A 17,453-nucleotide genomic window follows, 5' to 3' on the forward strand; every position below is an offset into this window, starting at 1 on the left:
CTGCATCAGCAGATCCTGCTCCACTGGGAAGGGAGAGCCTGTAGGCGTAAATCAAAAAAAGGGGAGAAATCTGCAAATTCTAGTGGCAGACCCATGTTGCCCAGGAAGCAATCAGTTTCTCCTGCTCCCTATAGTGGAAAAAGACATAGGAGGTGTATTTCTCTAGGCAGGGGCTCTGTGTAGATGGCACTTCATTGCTCTGGGAAGCATCCATGCTGGTAGAAGAGTAGCAGCAGACTCCACACCTGAGGCTTGAATGGGGACCGTTGGGGAGGGGCAGTGGGAGGCCGAGGAGGGCGGAGGAAAATGCTTTTCAAAAGCATCCGCACGTTCCTACAAACCTGCTGAAAACCCATACCAGGAATGGGGCTCGAACCCATGCGGACAAACGTCCATTGGATCTTAAGTCCAACGCCTTAACCACTCGGCCACCCTGGTGAGACCCAAGGATTTACTTTCTTCAACTCCCTTTTTATGCTTGCTACTGTAGCACCAGCTGTCCAGCAAGAGGTGATTGCAGAGTTAAAAGGCTTTTGCAGGAGGTTAAAAGTAATTGCTTATAACAAACACACTGTGTGACACCTAACTTTCTCCCACTCGGACCTTACCGTTAATTTTTATATTGGAGTTAGCTTAGTCACAATAAGGGGGTGAGCAAGGCAGTTACACTAGAGCATCTACTCCCTGGTGGTCTAGTGGCTAGGATTCGGCGCTTTCACCGCCGCGGCCTGGGTTCGATTCCCGGTCAGGGAAGATCCCTCTAAAGCATAGATTGCTTAATTTGTCTGTGTATCTTTTTTAAAAGAAGGTCTTTAAAAAGGCACCCCTCCCAATAGATGAAAGCGGAGGAATTGGGCTTGTTCTCCTGTGCCCCAGGTTGCTTTGCCCCCATTGACCTAAGCCACCTTTGTGCGCACGCAGTCCCCCACCCAGTCAGGTGCTCTATGTTGGCGTGAAGTGCAGTACCAGCTCAACAGAAAGGTAAATTGCTGGAAAACCCTGCTGTGATGCATACATCTACTTTGGAGCACTCTTCTCCTTTGCACTCTTGAATCGCTTAAGCGCAATGTATTCTTCCAGCAAGCTGAATAACGAGATAGGTGAGAGAAGGTGTACCAGCTGTCTGTGCGCCATCAGCAGCCACTAGGTGTCCCTCTTGGGTTTTCCCGGGGATCCTGATTGTGCAGGAATTCATCGGTTCAGTAGCAAGGGGGAGAGGATGGCCTGTGCCTGGAAGTGACAGGCAGTCTGGTGGCATCATGAGGATTAAGTTCCGATTCATATTTGCTGTAGAATAAAATATGTTTTCAGCCCCCATGAGCTTTGTCACTCGGAGAGCAGTGTATGAACTTTTGCTGCACGGCTCTGGGCTCCCTGGTGGTCTAGTGGTTAGGATTCGGCGCTCTCACCGCCGCGGCCCGGGTTCGATTCCCGGTCAGGGAAAAGTCCCTCTTCTGACCTTGAAAGCTTTTCCTTCCCGTAGGTCAGGGCTTCTCAAAATGAAGTTGCTTTTCTGACTCACAATTTGCCTAGCATGACGCAGTATCGCTCAAAATATGATTTTCGCAAGGTTCCTTTAGAGCTGCTTCCCATGGTGGGAGGCAAGGCTCTTGAGCAAGTGAGATCCTGTATTCCGAGGCGCGCTTCCTTTTGTAGGCTTCTGACCCCATGGCCTGTGGCAGGTAGTCCTCCTTTGACTGGGCCGCAGGCTTTGTCTCCAAATGGCGTCCTGGACCCACTGCAACCCACCTGTTTGCTAAAACGGAAGTCTGCCTCTGGGTAAGAAAAAGCTGAGCTGCACGTACGGAAAGCGGCAGAGGCCAGAGGCGGGGAGGGTGTGGCAAGGGCTGCCTGATTTGCATAGTGACCTGTTGCATCTTGGGAATGTACAGGCTTTGGAGCTTAACAGGTACTGCAGGTGTCTGCCTGGCCTGAGAGATGCCTGTCTGGTGCTCCCCTCAGGACACACAGGCCTTCCATTCGAGCATGGAGGGTGAGGGACATGGGTCACCCTCATATACAGGGGTGTGGGCATGGGCAGGATAGGTTGTGGGGGACCCGTCAGGGCATTGCCCGTTTGGAAGCCCGTTCGGAAGGCGAGAGGAGGCGGGGCAGGAAACTCTGCTCAATTTCTTTCCCAGAGGCCTGTGGAGAACCCTTTGCACGTTTGGGCCAGCCGGGCCTGCATCAGCAGATCCTGCTCCACTGGGAAGGGAGAGCCTGTAGGCGTAAATCAAAAAAAGGGGAGAAATCTGCAAATTCTAGTGGCAGACCCATGTTGCCCAGGAAGCAATCAGTTTCTCCTGCTCCCTATAGTGGAAAAAGACATAGGAGGTGTATTTCTCTAGGCAGGGGCTCTGTGTAGATGGCACTTCATTGCTCTGGGAAGCATCCATGCTGGTAGAAGAGTAGCAGCAGACTCCACACCTGAGGCTTGAATGGGGACCGTTGGGGAGGGGCAGTGGGAGGCCGAGGAGGGCGGAGGAAAATGCTTTTCAAAAGCATCTGCACGTTCCTACAAACCTGCTGAAAACCCATACCAGGAATGGGGCTCGAACCCATGCGGACAAACGTCCATTGGATCTTAAGTCCAACGCCTTAACCACTCGGCCACCCTGGTGAGACCCAAGGATTTACTTTCTTCAACTACCTTTTTATGCTTGCTGCTGTAGCACCAGCTGTCCAGCAAGAGGTGATTGCAGAGTTAAAAGGCTTTTGCAGGAGGTTAAAAGTAATTGCTTATAACAAACACACTGTGTGACACCTAACTTTCTCCCACTCGGACTTTACCGTTAATTTTTATATTGGAGTTAGCTTAGTCACAATAAGGGGGTGAGCAAGGCAGGCACACTAGAGCATCTACTCCCTGGTGGTCTAGTGGCTAGGATTCGGCGCTTTCACCGCCGTGGCCCCGGTTCGATTCCCGGTCAGGGAAGATCCCTCTAAAGCATAGATTGCTTAATTTGTCTGTGTATCTTTTTTAAAAGAAGGTCTTTAAAAAGGCACCCCTCCCAATAGATGAAAGCGGAGGAATGGGGCTTGTTCTCCTGTGCCCCAGGTTGCTTTGCCCCCATTGACCTAAGCCACCTTTGTGCGCACGCAGTCCCCCACCCAGTCAGGTGCTCTATGTTGGCGTGAAGTGCAGTACCAGCTCAACAGAAAGGTAAATTGCTGGAAAACCCTGCTGTGATGCATACATCTACTTTGGAGCACTCTTCTCCTTTGCACTCTTGAATCGCTTAAGCGCAATGTATTCTTCCAGCAAGCTGAATAACGAGATAGGTGAGAGAAGGTGTACCAGCTGTCTGTGCGCCATCAGCAGCCACTAGGTGTCCCTCTTGGGTTTTCCCGGGGATCCTGATTGTGCAGGAATTCATCGGTTCAGTAGCAAGGGGGAGAGGATGGCCTGTGCCTGGAAGTGACAGGCAGTCTGGTGGCATCATTAGGATTAAGTTCCGATTCATATTTGCTGTAGAATAAAATATGTTTTCAGCCCCCATGAGTTTTGTCACTCGGAGAGCAGTGTATGAACTTTTGCTGCACGGCTCTGGGCTCCCTGGTGGTCTAGTGGTTAGGATTCGGCGCTCTCACCGCCGCGGCCCGGGTTCGAGTCCCTCTTCTGACCTTGAAAGCTTTTCCTTCCCGTAGGTCAGGGCTTCTCAAAATGACGTTGCTTTTCTGACTCACAATTTGCCTAGCATGACGCAGTATCGCTCAAAATATGATTTTCGCAAGGTTCCTTTAGAGCTGCTTCCCATGGTGGGAGGCAAGGCTCTTGAGCAAGTGAGATCCTGTATTCCGAGGCGCGCTTCCTTTTGTAGGCTTCTGACCCCATGGCCTGTGGCAGGTAGTCCTCCTTTGACTGGGCCGCAGGCTTTGTCTCCAAATGGCGTCCTGGACCCACTGCAACCCACCTGTTTGCTAAAACGGAAGTCTGCCTCTGGGTAAGAAAAAGCTGAGCTGCACGTACGGAAAGCGGCAGAGGCCAGAGGCGGGGAGGGTGTGGCAAGGGCTGCCTGATTTGCATAGTGACCTGTTGCATCTTGGGAATGTACAGGCTTTGGAGCTTAACAGGTTCTGCAGGTGTCTGCCTGGCCTGAGAGATGCCTGTCTGGTGCTCCCCTCAGGACACACAGGCCTTCCATTCGAGCATGGAGGGTGAGGGACATGGGTCACCCTCATATACAGGGGTGTGGGCATGGGCAGGATAGGTTGTGGGGGACCCGTCAGGGCATTGCCCGTTTGGAAGCCCGTTCGGAAGGCGAGAGGAGGCGGGGCAGGAAACTCTGCTCAATTTCTTTCCCAGAGGCCTGTGGAGAACCCTTTGCACGTTTGGGCCAGCCGGGCCTGCATCAGCAGATCCTGCTCCACTGGGAAGGGAGAGCCTGTAGGCGTAAATCAAAAAAAGGGGAGAAATCTGCAAATTCTAGTGGCAGACCCATGTTGCCCAGGAAGCAATCAGTTTCTCCTGCTCCCTATAGTGGAAAAAGACATAGGAGGTGTATTTCTCTAGGCAGGGGCTCTGTGTAGATGGCACTTCATTGCTCTGGGAAGCATCCATGCTGGTAGAAGAGTAGCAGCAGACTCCACACCTGAGGCTTGAATGGGGACCGTTGGGGAGGGGCAGTGGGAGGCCGAGGAGGGCGGAGGAAAATGCTTTTCAAAAGCATCCGCACGTTCCTACAAACCTGCTGAAAACCCATACCAGGAATGGGGCTCGAACCCATGCGGACAAACGTCCATTGGATCTTAAGTCCAACGCCTTAACCACTCGGCCACCCTGGTGAGACCCAAGGATTTACTTTCTTCAACTCCCTTTTTATGCTTGCTACTGTAGCACCAGCTGTCCAGCAAGAGGTGATTGCAGAGTTAAAAGGCTTTTGCAGGAGGTTAAAAGTAATTGCTTATAACAAACACACTGTGTGACACCTAACTTTCTCCCACTCGGACCTTACCGTTAATTTTTATATTGGAGTTAGCTTAGTCACAATAAGGGGGTGAGCAAGGCAGTTACACTAGAGCATCTACTCCCTGGTGGTCTAGTGGCTAGGATTCGGCGCTTTCACCGCCGCGGCCTGGGTTCGATTCCCGGTCAGGGAAGATCCCTCTAAAGCATAGATTGCTTAATTTGTCTGTGTATCTTTTTTAAAAGAAGGTCTTTAAAAAGGCACCCCTCCCAATAGATGAAAGCGGAGGAATTGGGCTTGTTCTCCTGTGCCCCAGGTTGCTTTGCCCCCATTGACCTAAGCCACCTTTGTGCGCACGCAGTCCCCCACCCAGTCAGGTGCTCTATGTTGGCGTGAAGTGCAGTACCAGCTCAACAGAAAGGTAAATTGCTGGAAAACCCTGCTGTGATGCATACATCTACTTTGGAGCACTCTTCTCCTTTGCACTCTTGAATCGCTTAAGCGCAATGTATTCTTCCAGCAAGCTGAATAACGAGATAGGTGAGAGAAGGTGTACCAGCTGTCTGTGCGCCATCAGCAGCCACTAGGTGTCCCTCTTGGGTTTTCCCGGGGATCCTGATTGTGCAGGAATTCATCGGTTCAGTAGCAAGGGGGAGAGGATGGCCTGTGCCTGGAAGTGACAGGCAGTCTGGTGGCATCATGAGGATTAAGTTCCGATTCATATTTGCTGTAGAATAAAATATGTTTTCAGCCCCCATGAGCTTTGTCACTCGGAGAGCAGTGTATGAACTTTTGCTGCACGGCTCTGGGCTCCCTGGTGGTCTAGTGGTTAGGATTCGGCGCTCTCACCGCCGCGGCCCGGGTTCGATTCCCGGTCAGGGAAAAGTCCCTCTTCTGACCTTGAAAGCTTTTCCTTCCCGTAGGTCAGGGCTTCTCAAAATGAAGTTGCTTTTCTGACTCACAATTTGCCTAGCATGACGCAGTATCGCTCAAAATATGATTTTCGCAAGGTTCCTTTAGAGCTGCTTCCCATGGTGGGAGGCAAGGCTCTTGAGCAAGTGAGATCCTGTATTCCGAGGCGCGCTTCCTTTTGTAGGCTTCTGACCCCATGGCCTGTGGCAGGTAGTCCTCCTTTGACTGGGCCGCAGGCTTTGTCTCCAAATGGCGTCCTGGACCCACTGCAACCCACCTGTTTGCTAAAACGGAAGTCTGCCTCTGGGTAAGAAAAAGCTGAGCTGCACGTACGGAAAGCGGCAGAGGCCAGAGGCGGGGAGGGTGTGGCAAGGGCTGCCTGATTTGCATAGTGACCTGTTGCATCTTGGGAATGTACAGGCTTTGGAGCTTAACAGGTACTGCAGGTGTCTGCCTGGCCTGAGAGATGCCTGTCTGGTGCTCCCCTCAGGACACACAGGCCTTCCATTCGAGCATGGAGGGTGAGGGACATGGGTCACCCTCATATACAGGGGTGTGGGCATGGGCAGGATAGGTTGTGGGGGACCCGTCAGGGCATTGCCCGTTTGGAAGCCCGTTCGGAAGGCGAGAGGAGGCGGGGCAGGAAACTCTGCTCAATTTCTTTCCCAGAGGCCTGTGGAGAACCCTTTGCACGTTTGGGCCAGCCGGGCCTGCATCAGCAGATCCTGCTCCACTGGGAAGGGAGAGCCTGTAGGCGTAAATCAAAAAAAGGGGAGAAATCTGCAAATTCTAGTGGCAGACCCATGTTGCCCAGGAAGCAATCAGTTTCTCCTGCTCCCTATAGTGGAAAAAGACATAGGAGGTGTATTTCTCTAGGCAGGGGCTCTGTGTAGATGGCACTTCATTGCTCTGGGAAGCATCCATGCTGGTAGAAGAGTAGCAGCAGACTCCACACCTGAGGCTTGAATGGGGACCGTTGGGGAGGGGCAGTGGGAGGCCGAGGAGGGCGGAGGAAAATGCTTTTCAAAAGCATCTGCACGTTCCTACAAACCTGCTGAAAACCCATACCAGGAATGGGGCTCGAACCCATGCGGACAAACGTCCATTGGATCTTAAGTCCAACGCCTTAACCACTCGGCCACCCTGGTGAGACCCAAGGATTTACTTTCTTCAACTACCTTTTTATGCTTGCTGCTGTAGCACCAGCTGTCCAGCAAGAGGTGATTGCAGAGTTAAAAGGCTTTTGCAGGAGGTTAAAAGTAATTGCTTATAACAAACACACTGTGTGACACCTAACTTTCTCCCACTCGGACTTTACCGTTAATTTTTATATTGGAGTTAGCTTAGTCACAATAAGGGGGTGAGCAAGGCAGGCACACTAGAGCATCTACTCCCTGGTGGTCTAGTGGCTAGGATTCGGCGCTTTCACCGCCGTGGCCCCGGTTCGATTCCCGGTCAGGGAAGATCCCTCTAAAGCATAGATTGCTTAATTTGTCTGTGTATCTTTTTTAAAAGAAGGTCTTTAAAAAGGCACCCCTCCCAATAGATGAAAGCGGAGGAATGGGGCTTGTTCTCCTGTGCCCCAGGTTGCTTTGCCCCCATTGACCTAAGCCACCTTTGTGCGCACGCAGTCCCCCACCCAGTCAGGTGCTCTATGTTGGCGTGAAGTGCAGTACCAGCTCAACAGAAAGGTAAATTGCTGGAAAACCCTGCTGTGATGCATACATCTACTTTGGAGCACTCTTCTCCTTTGCACTCTTGAATCGCTTAAGCGCAATGTATTCTTCCAGCAAGCTGAATAACGAGATAGGTGAGAGAAGGTGTACCAGCTGTCTGTGCGCCATCAGCAGCCACTAGGTGTCCCTCTTGGGTTTTCCCGGGGATCCTGATTGTGCAGGAATTCATCGGTTCAGTAGCAAGGGGGAGAGGATGGCCTGTGCCTGGAAGTGACAGGCAGTCTGGTGGCATCATTAGGATTAAGTTCCGATTCATATTTGCTGTAGAATAAAATATGTTTTCAGCCCCCATGAGTTTTGTCACTCGGAGAGCAGTGTATGAACTTTTGCTGCACGGCTCTGGGCTCCCTGGTGGTCTAGTGGTTAGGATTCGGCGCTCTCACCGCCGCGGCCCGGGTTCGAGTCCCTCTTCTGACCTTGAAAGCTTTTCCTTCCCGTAGGTCAGGGCTTCTCAAAATGACGTTGCTTTTCTGACTCACAATTTGCCTAGCATGACGCAGTATCGCTCAAAATATGATTTTCGCAAGGTTCCTTTAGAGCTGCTTCCCATGGTGGGAGGCAAGGCTCTTGAGCAAGTGAGATCCTGTATTCCGAGGCGCGCTTCCTTTTGTAGGCTTCTGACCCCATGGCCTGTGGCAGGTAGTCCTCCTTTGACTGGGCCGCAGGCTTTGTCTCCAAATGGCGTCCTGGACCCACTGCAACCCACCTGTTTGCTAAAACGGAAGTCTGCCTCTGGGTAAGAAAAAGCTGAGCTGCACGTACGGAAAGCGGCAGAGGCCAGAGGCGGGGAGGGTGTGGCAAGGGCTGCCTGATTTGCATAGTGACCTGTTGCATCTTGGGAATGTACAGGCTTTGGAGCTTAACAGGTTCTGCAGGTGTCTGCCTGGCCTGAGAGATGCCTGTCTGGTGCTCCCCTCAGGACACACAGGCCTTCCATTCGAGCATGGAGGGTGAGGGACATGGGTCACCCTCATATACAGGGGTGTGGGCATGGGCAGGATAGGTTGTGGGGGACCCGTCAGGGCATTGCCCGTTTGGAAGCCCGTTCGGAAGGCGAGAGGAGGCAGGGCAGGAAACTCTGCTCAATTTCTTTCCCAGAGGCCTGTGGAGAACCCTTTGCACGTTTGGGCCAGCCGGGCCTGCATCAGCAGATCCTGCTCCACTGGGAAGGGAGAGCCTGTAGGCGTAAATCAAAAAAAGGGGAGAAATCTGCAAATTCTAGTGGCAGACCCATGTTGCCCAGGAAGCAATCAGTTTCTCCTGCTCCCTATAGTGGAAAAAGACATAGGAGGTGTATTTCTCTAGGCAGGGGCTCTGTGTAGATGGCACTTCATTGCTCTGGGAAGCATCCATGCTGGTAGAAGAGTAGCAGCAGACTCCACACCTGAGGCTTGAATGGGGACCGTTGGGGAGGGGCAGTGGGAGGCCGAGGAGGGCGGAGGAAAATGCTTTTCAAAAGCATCTGCACGTTCCTACAAACCTGCTGAAAACCCATACCAGGAATGGGGCTCGAACCCATGCGGACAAACGTCCATTGGATCTTAAGTCCAACGCCTTAACCACTCGGCCACCCTGGTGAGACCCAAGGATTTACTTTCTTCAACTACCTTTTTATGCTTGCTGCTGTAGCACCAGCTGTCCAGCAAGAGGTGATTGCAGAGTTAAAAGGCTTTTGCAGGAGGTTAAAAGTAATTGCTTATAACAAACACACTGTGTGACACCTAACTTTCTCCCACTCGGACTTTACCGTTAATTTTTATATTGGAGTTAGCTTAGTCACAATAAGGGGGTGAGCAAGGCAGGCACACTAGAGCATCTACTCCCTGGTGGTCTAGTGGCTAGGATTCGGCGCTTTCACCGCCGTGGCCCCGGTTCGATTCCCGGTCAGGGAAGATCCCTCTAAAGCATAGATTGCTTAATTTGTCTGTGTATCTTTTTTAAAAGAAGGTCTTTAAAAAGGCACCCCTCCCAATAGATGAAAGCGGAGGAATGGGGCTTGTTCTCCTGTGCCCCAGGTTGCTTTGCCCCCATTGACCTAAGCCACCTTTGTGCGCACGCAGTCCCCCACCCAGTCAGGTGCTCTATGTTGGCGTGAAGTGCAGTACCAGCTCAACAGAAAGGTAAATTGCTGGAAAACCCTGCTGTGATGCATACATCTACTTTGGAGCACTCTTCTCCTTTGCACTCTTGAATCGCTTAAGCGCAATGTATTCTTCCAGCAAGCTGAATAACGAGATAGGTGAGAGAAGGTGTACCAGCTGTCTGTGCGCCATCAGCAGCCACTAGGTGTCCCTCTTGGGTTTTCCCGGGGATCCTGATTGTGCAGGAATTCATCGGTTCAGTAGCAAGGGGGAGAGGATGGCCTGTGCCTGGAAGTGACAGGCAGTCTGGTGGCATCATTAGGATTAAGTTCCGATTCATATTTGCTGTAGAATAAAATATGTTTTCAGCCCCCATGAGTTTTGTCACTCGGAGAGCAGTGTATGAACTTTTGCTGCACGGCTCTGGGCTCCCTGGTGGTCTAGTGGTTAGGATTCGGCGCTCTCACCGCCGCGGCCCGGGTTCGAGTCCCTCTTCTGACCTTGAAAGCTTTTCCTTCCCGTAGGTCAGGGCTTCTCAAAATGACGTTGCTTTTCTGACTCACAATTTGCCTAGCATGACGCAGTATCGCTCAAAATATGCTTTTCGCAAGGTTCCTTTAGAGCTGCTTCCCATGGTGGGAGGCAAGGCTCTTGAGCAAGTGAGATCCTGTATTCCGAGGCGCGCTTCCTTTTGTAGGCTTCTGACCCCATGGCCTGTGGCAGGTAGTCCTCCTTTGACTGGGCCGCAGGCTTTGTCTCCAAATGGCGTCCTGGACCCACTGCAACCCACCTGTTTGCTAAAACGGAAGTCTGCCTCTGGGTAAGAAAAAGCTGAGCTGCACGTACGGAAAGCGGCAGAGGCCAGAGGCGGGGAGGGTGTGGCAAGGGCTGCCTGATTTGCATAGTGACCTGTTGCATCTTGGGAATGTACAGGCTTTGGAGCTTAACAGGTTCTGCAGGTGTCTGCCTGGCCTGAGAGATGCCTGTCTGGTGCTCCCCTCAGGACACACAGGCCTTCCATTCGAGCATGGAGGGTGAGGGACATGGGTCACCCTCATATACAGGGGTGTGGGCATGGGCAGGATAGGTTGTGGGGGACCCGTCAGGGCATTGCCCGTTTGGAAGCCCGTTCGGAAGGCGAGAGGAGGCGGGGCAGGAAACTCTGCTCAATTTCTTTCCCAGAGGCCTGTGGAGAACCCTTTGCACGTTTGGGCCAGCCGGGCCTGCATCAGCAGATCCTGCTCCACTGGGAAGGGAGAGCCTGTAGGCGTAAATCAAAAAAAGGGGAGAAATCTGCAAATTCTAGTGGCAGACCCATGTTGCCCAGGAAGCAATCAGTTTCTCCTGCTCCCTATAGTGGAAAAAGACATAGGAGGTGTATTTCTCTAGGCAGGGGCTCTGTGTAGATGGCACTTCATTGCTCTGGGAAGCATCCATGCTGGTAGAAGAGTAGCAGCAGACTCCACACCTGAGGCTTGAATGGGGACCGTTGGGGAGGGGCAGTGGGAGGCCGAGGAGGGCGGAGGAAAATGCTTTTCAAAAGCATCCGCACGTTCCTACAAACCTGCTGAAAACCCATACCAGGAATGGGGCTCGAACCCATGCGGACAAACGTCCATTGGATCTTAAGTCCAACGCCTTAACCACTCGGCCACCCTGGTGAGACCCAAGGATTTACTTTCTTCAACTCCCTTTTTATGCTTGCTACTGTAGCACCAGCTGTCCAGCAAGAGGTGATTGCAGAGTTAAAAGGCTTTTGCAGGAGGTTAAAAGTAATTGCTTATAACAAACACACTGTGTGACACCTAACTTTCTCCCACTCGGACCTTACCGTTAATTTTTATATTGGAGTTAGCTTAGTCACAATAAGGGGGTGAGCAAGGCAGTTACACTAGAGCATCTACTCCCTGGTGGTCTAGTGGCTAGGATTCGGCGCTTTCACCGCCGCGGCCTGGGTTCGATTCCCGGTCAGGGAAGATCCCTCTAAAGCATAGATTGCTTAATTTGTCTGTGTATCTTTTTTAAAAGAAGGTCTTTAAAAAGGCACCCCTCCCAATAGATGAAAGCGGAGGAATTGGGCTTGTTCTCCTGTGCCCCAGGTTGCTTTGCCCCCATTGACCTAAGCCACCTTTGTGCGCACGCAGTCCCCCACCCAGTCAGGTGCTCTATGTTGGCGTGAAGTGCAGTACCAGCTCAACAGAAAGGTAAATTGCTGGAAAACCCTGCTGTGATGCATACATCTACTTTGGAGCACTCTTCTCCTTTGCACTCTTGAATCGCTTAAGCGCAATGTATTCTTCCAGCAAGCTGAATAACGAGATAGGTGAGAGAAGGTGTACCAGCTGTCTGTGCGCCATCAGCAGCCACTAGGTGTCCCTCTTGGGTTTTCCCGGGGATCCTGATTGTGCAGGAATTCATCGGTTCAGTAGCAAGGGGGAGAGGATGGCCTGTGCCTGGAAGTGACAGGCAGTCTGGTGGCATCATGAGGATTAAGTTCCGATTCATATTTGCTGTAGAATAAAATATGTTTTCAGCCCCCATGAGCTTTGTCACTCGGAGAGCAGTGTATGAACTTTTGCTGCACGGCTCTGGGCTCCCTGGTGGTCTAGTGGTTAGGATTCGGCGCTCTCACCGCCGCGGCCCGGGTTCGATTCCCGGTCAGGGAAAAGTCCCTCTTCTGACCTTGAAAGCTTTTCCTTCCCGTAGGTCAGGGCTTCTCAAAATGAAGTTGCTTTTCTGACTCACAATTTGCCTAGCATGACGCAGTATCGCTCAAAATATGATTTTCGCAAGGTTCCTTTAGAGCTGCTTCCCATGGTGGGAGGCAAGGCTCTTGAGCAAGTGAGATCCTGTATTCCGAGGCGCGCTTCCTTTTGTAGGCTTCTGACCCCATGGCCTGTGGCAGGTAGTCCTCCTTTGACTGGGCCGCAGGCTTTGTCTCCAAATGGCGTCCTGGACCCACTGCAACCCACCTGTTTGCTAAAACGGAAGTCTGCCTCTGGGTAAGAAAAAGCTGAGCTGCACGTACGGAAAGCGGCAGAGGCCAGAGGCGGGGAGGGTGTGGCAAGGGCTGCCTGATTTGCATAGTGACCTGTTGCATCTTGGGAATGTACAGGCTTTGGAGCTTAACAGGTACTGCAGGTGTCTGCCTGGCCTGAGAGATGCCTGTCTGGTGCTCCCCTCAGGACACACAGGCCTTCCATTCGAGCATGGAGGGTGAGGGACATGGGTCACCCTCATATACAGGGGTGTGGGCATGGGCAGGATAGGTTGTGGGGGACCCGTCAGGGCATTGCCCGTTTGGAAGCCCGTTCGGAAGGCGAGAGGAGGCGGGGCAGGAAACTCTGCTCAATTTCTTTCCCAGAGGCCTGTGGAGAACCCTTTGCACGTTTGGGCCAGCCGGGCCTGCATCAGCAGATCCTGCTCCACTGGGAAGGGAGAGCCTGTAGGCGTAAATCAAAAAAAGGGGAGAAATCTGCAAATTCTAGTGGCAGACCCATGTTGCCCAGGAAGCAATCAGTTTCTCCTGCTCCCTATAGTGGAAAAAGACATAGGAGGTGTATTTCTCTAGGCAGGGGCTCTGTGTAGATGGCACTTCATTGCTCTGGGAAGCATCCATGCTGGTAGAAGAGTAGCAGCAGACTCCACACCTGAGGCTTGAATGGGGACCGTTGGGGAGGGGCAGTGGGAGGCCGAGGAGGGCGGAGGAAAATGCTTTTCAAAAGCATCTGCACGTTCCTACAAACCTGCTGAAAACCCATACCAGGAATGGGGCTCGAACCCATGCGGACAAACGTCCATTGGATCTTAAGTCCAACGCCTTAACCACTCGGCCACCCTGGTGAGACCCAAGGATTTACTTTCTTCAACTACCTTTTTATGCTTGCTGCTGTAGCACCAGCTGTCCAGCAAGAGGTGATTGCAGAGTTAAAAGGCTTTTGCAGGAGGTTAAAAGTAATTGCTTATAACAAACACACTGTGTGACACCTAACTTTCTCCCACTCGGACTTTACCGTTAATTTTTATATTGGAGTTAGCTTAGTCACAATAAGGGGGTGAGCAAGGCAGGCACACTAGAGCATCTACTCCCTGGTGGTCTAGTGGCTAGGATTCGGCGCTTTCACCGCCGTGGCCCCGGTTCGATTCCCGGTCAGGGAAGATCCCTCTAAAGCATAGATTGCTTAATTTGTCTGTGTATCTTTTTTAAAAGAAGGTCTTTAAAAAGGCACCCCTCCCAATAGATGAAAGCGGAGGAATGGGGCTTGTTCTCCTGTGCCCCAGGTTGCTTTGCCCCCATTGACCTAAGCCACCTTTGTGCGCACGCAGTCCCCCACCCAGTCAGGTGCTCTATGTTGGCGTGAAGTGCAGTACCAGCTCAACAGAAAGGTAAATTGCTGGAAAACCCTGCTGTGATGCATACATCTACTTTGGAGCACTCTTCTCCTTTGCACTCTTGAATCGCTTAAGCGCAATGTATTCTTCCAGCAAGCTGAATAACGAGATAGGTGAGAGAAGGTGTACCAGCTGTCTGTGCGCCATCAGCAGCCACTAGGTGTCCCTCTTGGGTTTTCCCGGGGATCCTGATTGTGCAGGAATTCATCGGTTCAGTAGCAAGGGGGAGAGGATGGCCTGTGCCTGGAAGTGACAGGCAGTCTGGTGGCATCATTAGGATTAAGTTCCGATTCATATTTGCTGTAGAATAAAATATGTTTTCAGCCCCCATGAGTTTTGTCACTCGGAGAGCAGTGTATGAACTTTTGCTGCACGGCTCTGGGCTCCCTGGTGGTCTAGTGGTTAGGATTCGGCGCTCTCACCGCCGCGGCCCGGGTTCGAGTCCCTCTTCTGACCTTGAAAGCTTTTCCTTCCCGTAGGTCAGGGCTTCTCAAAATGACGTTGCTTTTCTGACTCACAATTTGCCTAGCATGACGCAGTATCGCTCAAAATATGATTTTCGCAAGGTTCCTTTAGAGCTGCTTCCCATGGTGGGAGGCAAGGCTCTTGAGCAAGTGAGATCCTGTATTCCGAGGCGCGCTTCCTTTTGTAGGCTTCTGACCCCATGGCCTGTGGCAGGTAGTCCTCCTTTGACTGGGCCGCAGGCTTTGTCTCCAAATGGCGTCCTGGACCCACTGCAACCCACCTGTTTGCTAAAACGGAAGTCTGCCTCTGGGTAAGAAAAAGCTGAGCTGCACGTACGGAAAGCGGCAGAGGCCAGAGGCGGGGAGGGTGTGGCAAGGGCTGCCTGATTTGCATAGTGACCTGTTGCATCTTGGGAATGTACAGGCTTTGGAGCTTAACAGGTTCTGCAGGTGTCTGCCTGGCCTGAGAGATGCCTGTCTGGTGCTCCCCTCAGGACACACAGGCCTTCCATTCGAGCATGGAGGGTGAGGGACATGGGTCACCCTCATATACAGGGGTGTGGGCATGGGCAGGATAGGTTGTGGGGGACCCGTCAGGGCATTGCCCGTTTGGAAGCCCGTTCGGAAGGCGAGAGGAGGCGGGGCAGGAAACTCTGCTCAATTTCTTTCCCAGAGGCCTGTGGAGAACCCTTTGCACGTTTGGGCCAGCCGGGCCTGCATCAGCAGATCCTGCTCCACTGGGAAGGGAGAGCCTGTAGGCGTAAATCAAAAAAAGGGGAGAAATCTGCAAATTCTAGTGGCAGACCCATGTTGCCCAGGAAGCAATCAGTTTCTCCTGCTCCCTATAGTGGAAAAAGACATAGGAGGTGTATTTCTCTAGGCAGGGGCTCTGTGTAGATGGCACTTCATTGCTCTGGGAAGCATCCATGCTGGTAGAAGAGTAGCAGCAGACTCCACACCTGAGGCTTGAATGGGGACCGTTGGGGAGGGGCAGTGGGAGGCCGAGGAGGGCGGAGGAAAATGCTTTTCAAAAGCATCCGCACGTTCCTACAAACCTGCTGAAAACCCATACCAGGAATGGGGCTCGAACCCATGCGGACAAACGTCCATTGGATCTTAAGTCCAACGCCTTAACCACTCGGCCACCCTGGTGAGACCCAAGGATTTACTTTCTTCAACTCCCTTTTTATGCTTGCTACTGTAGCACCAGCTGTCCAGCAAGAGGTGATTGCAGAGTTAAAAGGCTTTTGCAGGAGGTTAAAAGTAATTGCTTATAACAAACACACTGTGTGACACCTAACTTTCTCCCACTCGGACCTTACCGTTAATTTTTATATTGGAGTTAGCTTAGTCACAATAAGGGGGTGAGCAAGGCAGTTACACTAGAGCATCTACTCCCTGGTGGTCTAGTGGCTAGGATTCGGCGCTTTCACCGCCGCGGCCTGGGTTCGATTCCCGGTCAGGGAAGATCCCTCTAAAGCATAGATTGCTTAATTTGTCTGTGTATCTTTTTTAAAAGAAGGTCTTTAAAAAGGCACCCCTCCCAATAGATGAAAGCGGAGGAATTGGGCTTGTTCTCCTGTGCCCCAGGTTGCTTTGCCCCCATTGACCTAAGCCACCTTTGTGCGCACGCAGTCCCCCACCCAGTCAGGTGCTCTATGTTGGCGTGAAGTGCAGTACCAGCTCAACAGAAAGGTAAATTGCTGGAAAACCCTGCTGTGATGCATACATCTACTTTGGAGCACTCTTCTCCTTTGCACTCTTGAATCGCTTAAGCGCAATGTATTCTTCCAGCAAGCTGAATAACGAGATAGGTGAGAGAAGGTGTACCAGCTGTCTGTGCGCCATCAGCAGCCACTAGGTGTCCCTCTTGGGTTTTCCCGGGGATCCTGATTGTGCAGGAATTCATCGGTTCAGTAGCAAGGGGGAGAGGATGGCCTGTGCCTGGAAGTGACAGGCAGTCTGGTGGCATCATGAGGATTAAGTTCCGATTCATATTTGCTGTAGAATAAAATATGTTTTCAGCCCCCATGAGCTTTGTCACTCGGAGAGCAGTGTATGAACTTTTGCTGCACGGCTCTGGGCTCCCTGGTGGTCTAGTGGTTAGGATTCGGCGCTCTCACCGCCGCGGCCCGGGTTCGATTCCCGGTCAGGGAAAAGTCCCTCTTCTGACCTTGAAAGCTTTTCCTTCCCGTAGGTCAGGGCTTCTCAAAATGAAGTTGCTTTTCTGACTCACAATTTGCCTAGCATGACGCAGTATCGCTCAAAATATGATTTTCGCAAGGTTCCTTTAGAGCTGCTTCCCATGGTGGGAGGCAAGGCTCTTGAGCAAGTGAGATCCTGTATTCCGAGGCGCGCTTCCTTTTGTAGGCTTCTGACCCCATGGCCTGTGGCAGGTAGTCCTCCTTTGACTGGGCCGCAGGCTTTGTCTCCAAATGGCGTCCTGGACCCACTGCAACCCACCTGTTTGCTAAAACGGAAGTCTGCCTCTGGGTAAGAAAAAGCTGAGCTGCACGTACGGAAAGCGGCAGAGGCCAGAGGCGGGGAGGGTGTGGCAAGGGCTGCCTGATTTGCATAGTGACCTGTTGCATCTTGGGAATGTACAGGCTTTGGAGCTTAACAGGTACTGCAGGTGTCTGCCTGGCCTGAGAGATGCCTGTCTGGTGCTCCCCTCAGGACACACAGGCCTTCCATTCGAGCATGGAGGGTGAGGGACATGGGTCACCCTCATATACAGGGGTGTGGGCATGGGCAGGATAGGTTGTGGGGGACCCGTCAGGGCATTGCCCGTTTGGAAGCCCGTTCGGAAGGCGAGAGGAGGCGGGGCAGGAAACTCTGCTCAATTTCTTTCCCAGAGGCCTGTGGAGAACCCTTTGCACGTTTGGGCCAGCCGGGCCTGCATCAGCAGATCCTGCTCCACTGGGAAGGGAGAGCCTGTAGGCGTAAATCAAAAAAAGGGGA

The 17,453-nt window shown here is 52.2% G+C and overlaps 20 non-coding genes across 20 annotated transcripts; 12 read left to right on the forward strand and 8 right to left on the reverse strand.

The window, feature by feature from the left end:
• Nucleotides 1–355: 355 nt before the first annotated feature.
• Nucleotides 356–438, reverse strand: TRNAL-UAA (transfer RNA leucine (anticodon UAA)). The gene has a single exon. It is a non-coding gene; the product is annotated as a tRNA-Leu (tRNA).
• A 243-nt stretch (nt 439–681) lies between these two features.
• On the forward strand, nt 682–753 carry TRNAE-UUC (transfer RNA glutamic acid (anticodon UUC)). The gene has a single exon. It is a non-coding gene; the product is annotated as a tRNA-Glu (tRNA).
• Nucleotides 754–1,371: 618 nt separating this feature from the next.
• Nucleotides 1,372–1,443, forward strand: TRNAE-CUC (transfer RNA glutamic acid (anticodon CUC)). Its single transcript has one exon. It is a non-coding gene; the product is annotated as a tRNA-Glu (tRNA).
• A 1,094-nt stretch (nt 1,444–2,537) lies between these two features.
• TRNAL-UAA (transfer RNA leucine (anticodon UAA)) lies at nt 2,538–2,620 on the reverse strand. The gene has a single exon. It is a non-coding gene; the product is annotated as a tRNA-Leu (tRNA).
• A 243-nt stretch (nt 2,621–2,863) lies between these two features.
• On the forward strand, nt 2,864–2,935 carry TRNAE-UUC (transfer RNA glutamic acid (anticodon UUC)). The gene has a single exon. It is a non-coding gene; the product is annotated as a tRNA-Glu (tRNA).
• A 1,767-nt stretch (nt 2,936–4,702) lies between these two features.
• TRNAL-UAA (transfer RNA leucine (anticodon UAA)) lies at nt 4,703–4,785 on the reverse strand. Its single transcript has one exon. It is a non-coding gene; the product is annotated as a tRNA-Leu (tRNA).
• A 243-nt stretch (nt 4,786–5,028) lies between these two features.
• TRNAE-UUC (transfer RNA glutamic acid (anticodon UUC)) lies at nt 5,029–5,100 on the forward strand. The gene has a single exon. It is a non-coding gene; the product is annotated as a tRNA-Glu (tRNA).
• Nucleotides 5,101–5,718: 618 nt separating this feature from the next.
• Nucleotides 5,719–5,790, forward strand: TRNAE-CUC (transfer RNA glutamic acid (anticodon CUC)). The gene has a single exon. It is a non-coding gene; the product is annotated as a tRNA-Glu (tRNA).
• Nucleotides 5,791–6,884: 1,094 nt separating this feature from the next.
• On the reverse strand, nt 6,885–6,967 carry TRNAL-UAA (transfer RNA leucine (anticodon UAA)). Its single transcript has one exon. It is a non-coding gene; the product is annotated as a tRNA-Leu (tRNA).
• A 243-nt stretch (nt 6,968–7,210) lies between these two features.
• On the forward strand, nt 7,211–7,282 carry TRNAE-UUC (transfer RNA glutamic acid (anticodon UUC)). The gene has a single exon. It is a non-coding gene; the product is annotated as a tRNA-Glu (tRNA).
• A 1,767-nt stretch (nt 7,283–9,049) lies between these two features.
• TRNAL-UAA (transfer RNA leucine (anticodon UAA)) lies at nt 9,050–9,132 on the reverse strand. Its single transcript has one exon. It is a non-coding gene; the product is annotated as a tRNA-Leu (tRNA).
• Nucleotides 9,133–9,375: 243 nt separating this feature from the next.
• Nucleotides 9,376–9,447, forward strand: TRNAE-UUC (transfer RNA glutamic acid (anticodon UUC)). Its single transcript has one exon. It is a non-coding gene; the product is annotated as a tRNA-Glu (tRNA).
• Nucleotides 9,448–11,214: 1,767 nt separating this feature from the next.
• On the reverse strand, nt 11,215–11,297 carry TRNAL-UAA (transfer RNA leucine (anticodon UAA)). The gene has a single exon. It is a non-coding gene; the product is annotated as a tRNA-Leu (tRNA).
• A 243-nt stretch (nt 11,298–11,540) lies between these two features.
• On the forward strand, nt 11,541–11,612 carry TRNAE-UUC (transfer RNA glutamic acid (anticodon UUC)). Its single transcript has one exon. It is a non-coding gene; the product is annotated as a tRNA-Glu (tRNA).
• Nucleotides 11,613–12,230: 618 nt separating this feature from the next.
• TRNAE-CUC (transfer RNA glutamic acid (anticodon CUC)) lies at nt 12,231–12,302 on the forward strand. Its single transcript has one exon. It is a non-coding gene; the product is annotated as a tRNA-Glu (tRNA).
• Nucleotides 12,303–13,396: 1,094 nt separating this feature from the next.
• TRNAL-UAA (transfer RNA leucine (anticodon UAA)) lies at nt 13,397–13,479 on the reverse strand. The gene has a single exon. It is a non-coding gene; the product is annotated as a tRNA-Leu (tRNA).
• A 243-nt stretch (nt 13,480–13,722) lies between these two features.
• TRNAE-UUC (transfer RNA glutamic acid (anticodon UUC)) lies at nt 13,723–13,794 on the forward strand. Its single transcript has one exon. It is a non-coding gene; the product is annotated as a tRNA-Glu (tRNA).
• Nucleotides 13,795–15,561: 1,767 nt separating this feature from the next.
• On the reverse strand, nt 15,562–15,644 carry TRNAL-UAA (transfer RNA leucine (anticodon UAA)). The gene has a single exon. It is a non-coding gene; the product is annotated as a tRNA-Leu (tRNA).
• A 243-nt stretch (nt 15,645–15,887) lies between these two features.
• On the forward strand, nt 15,888–15,959 carry TRNAE-UUC (transfer RNA glutamic acid (anticodon UUC)). The gene has a single exon. It is a non-coding gene; the product is annotated as a tRNA-Glu (tRNA).
• A 618-nt stretch (nt 15,960–16,577) lies between these two features.
• Nucleotides 16,578–16,649, forward strand: TRNAE-CUC (transfer RNA glutamic acid (anticodon CUC)). The gene has a single exon. It is a non-coding gene; the product is annotated as a tRNA-Glu (tRNA).
• Nucleotides 16,650–17,453: the final 804 nt, after the last annotated feature.

Source organism: Lissotriton vulgaris, chromosome 4_1, assembly GCF_964263255.1.
Source record: "Lissotriton vulgaris chromosome 4_1, aLisVul1.2, whole genome shotgun sequence".
NCBI lineage: Eukaryota > Metazoa > Chordata > Amphibia > Caudata > Salamandridae > Lissotriton > Lissotriton vulgaris.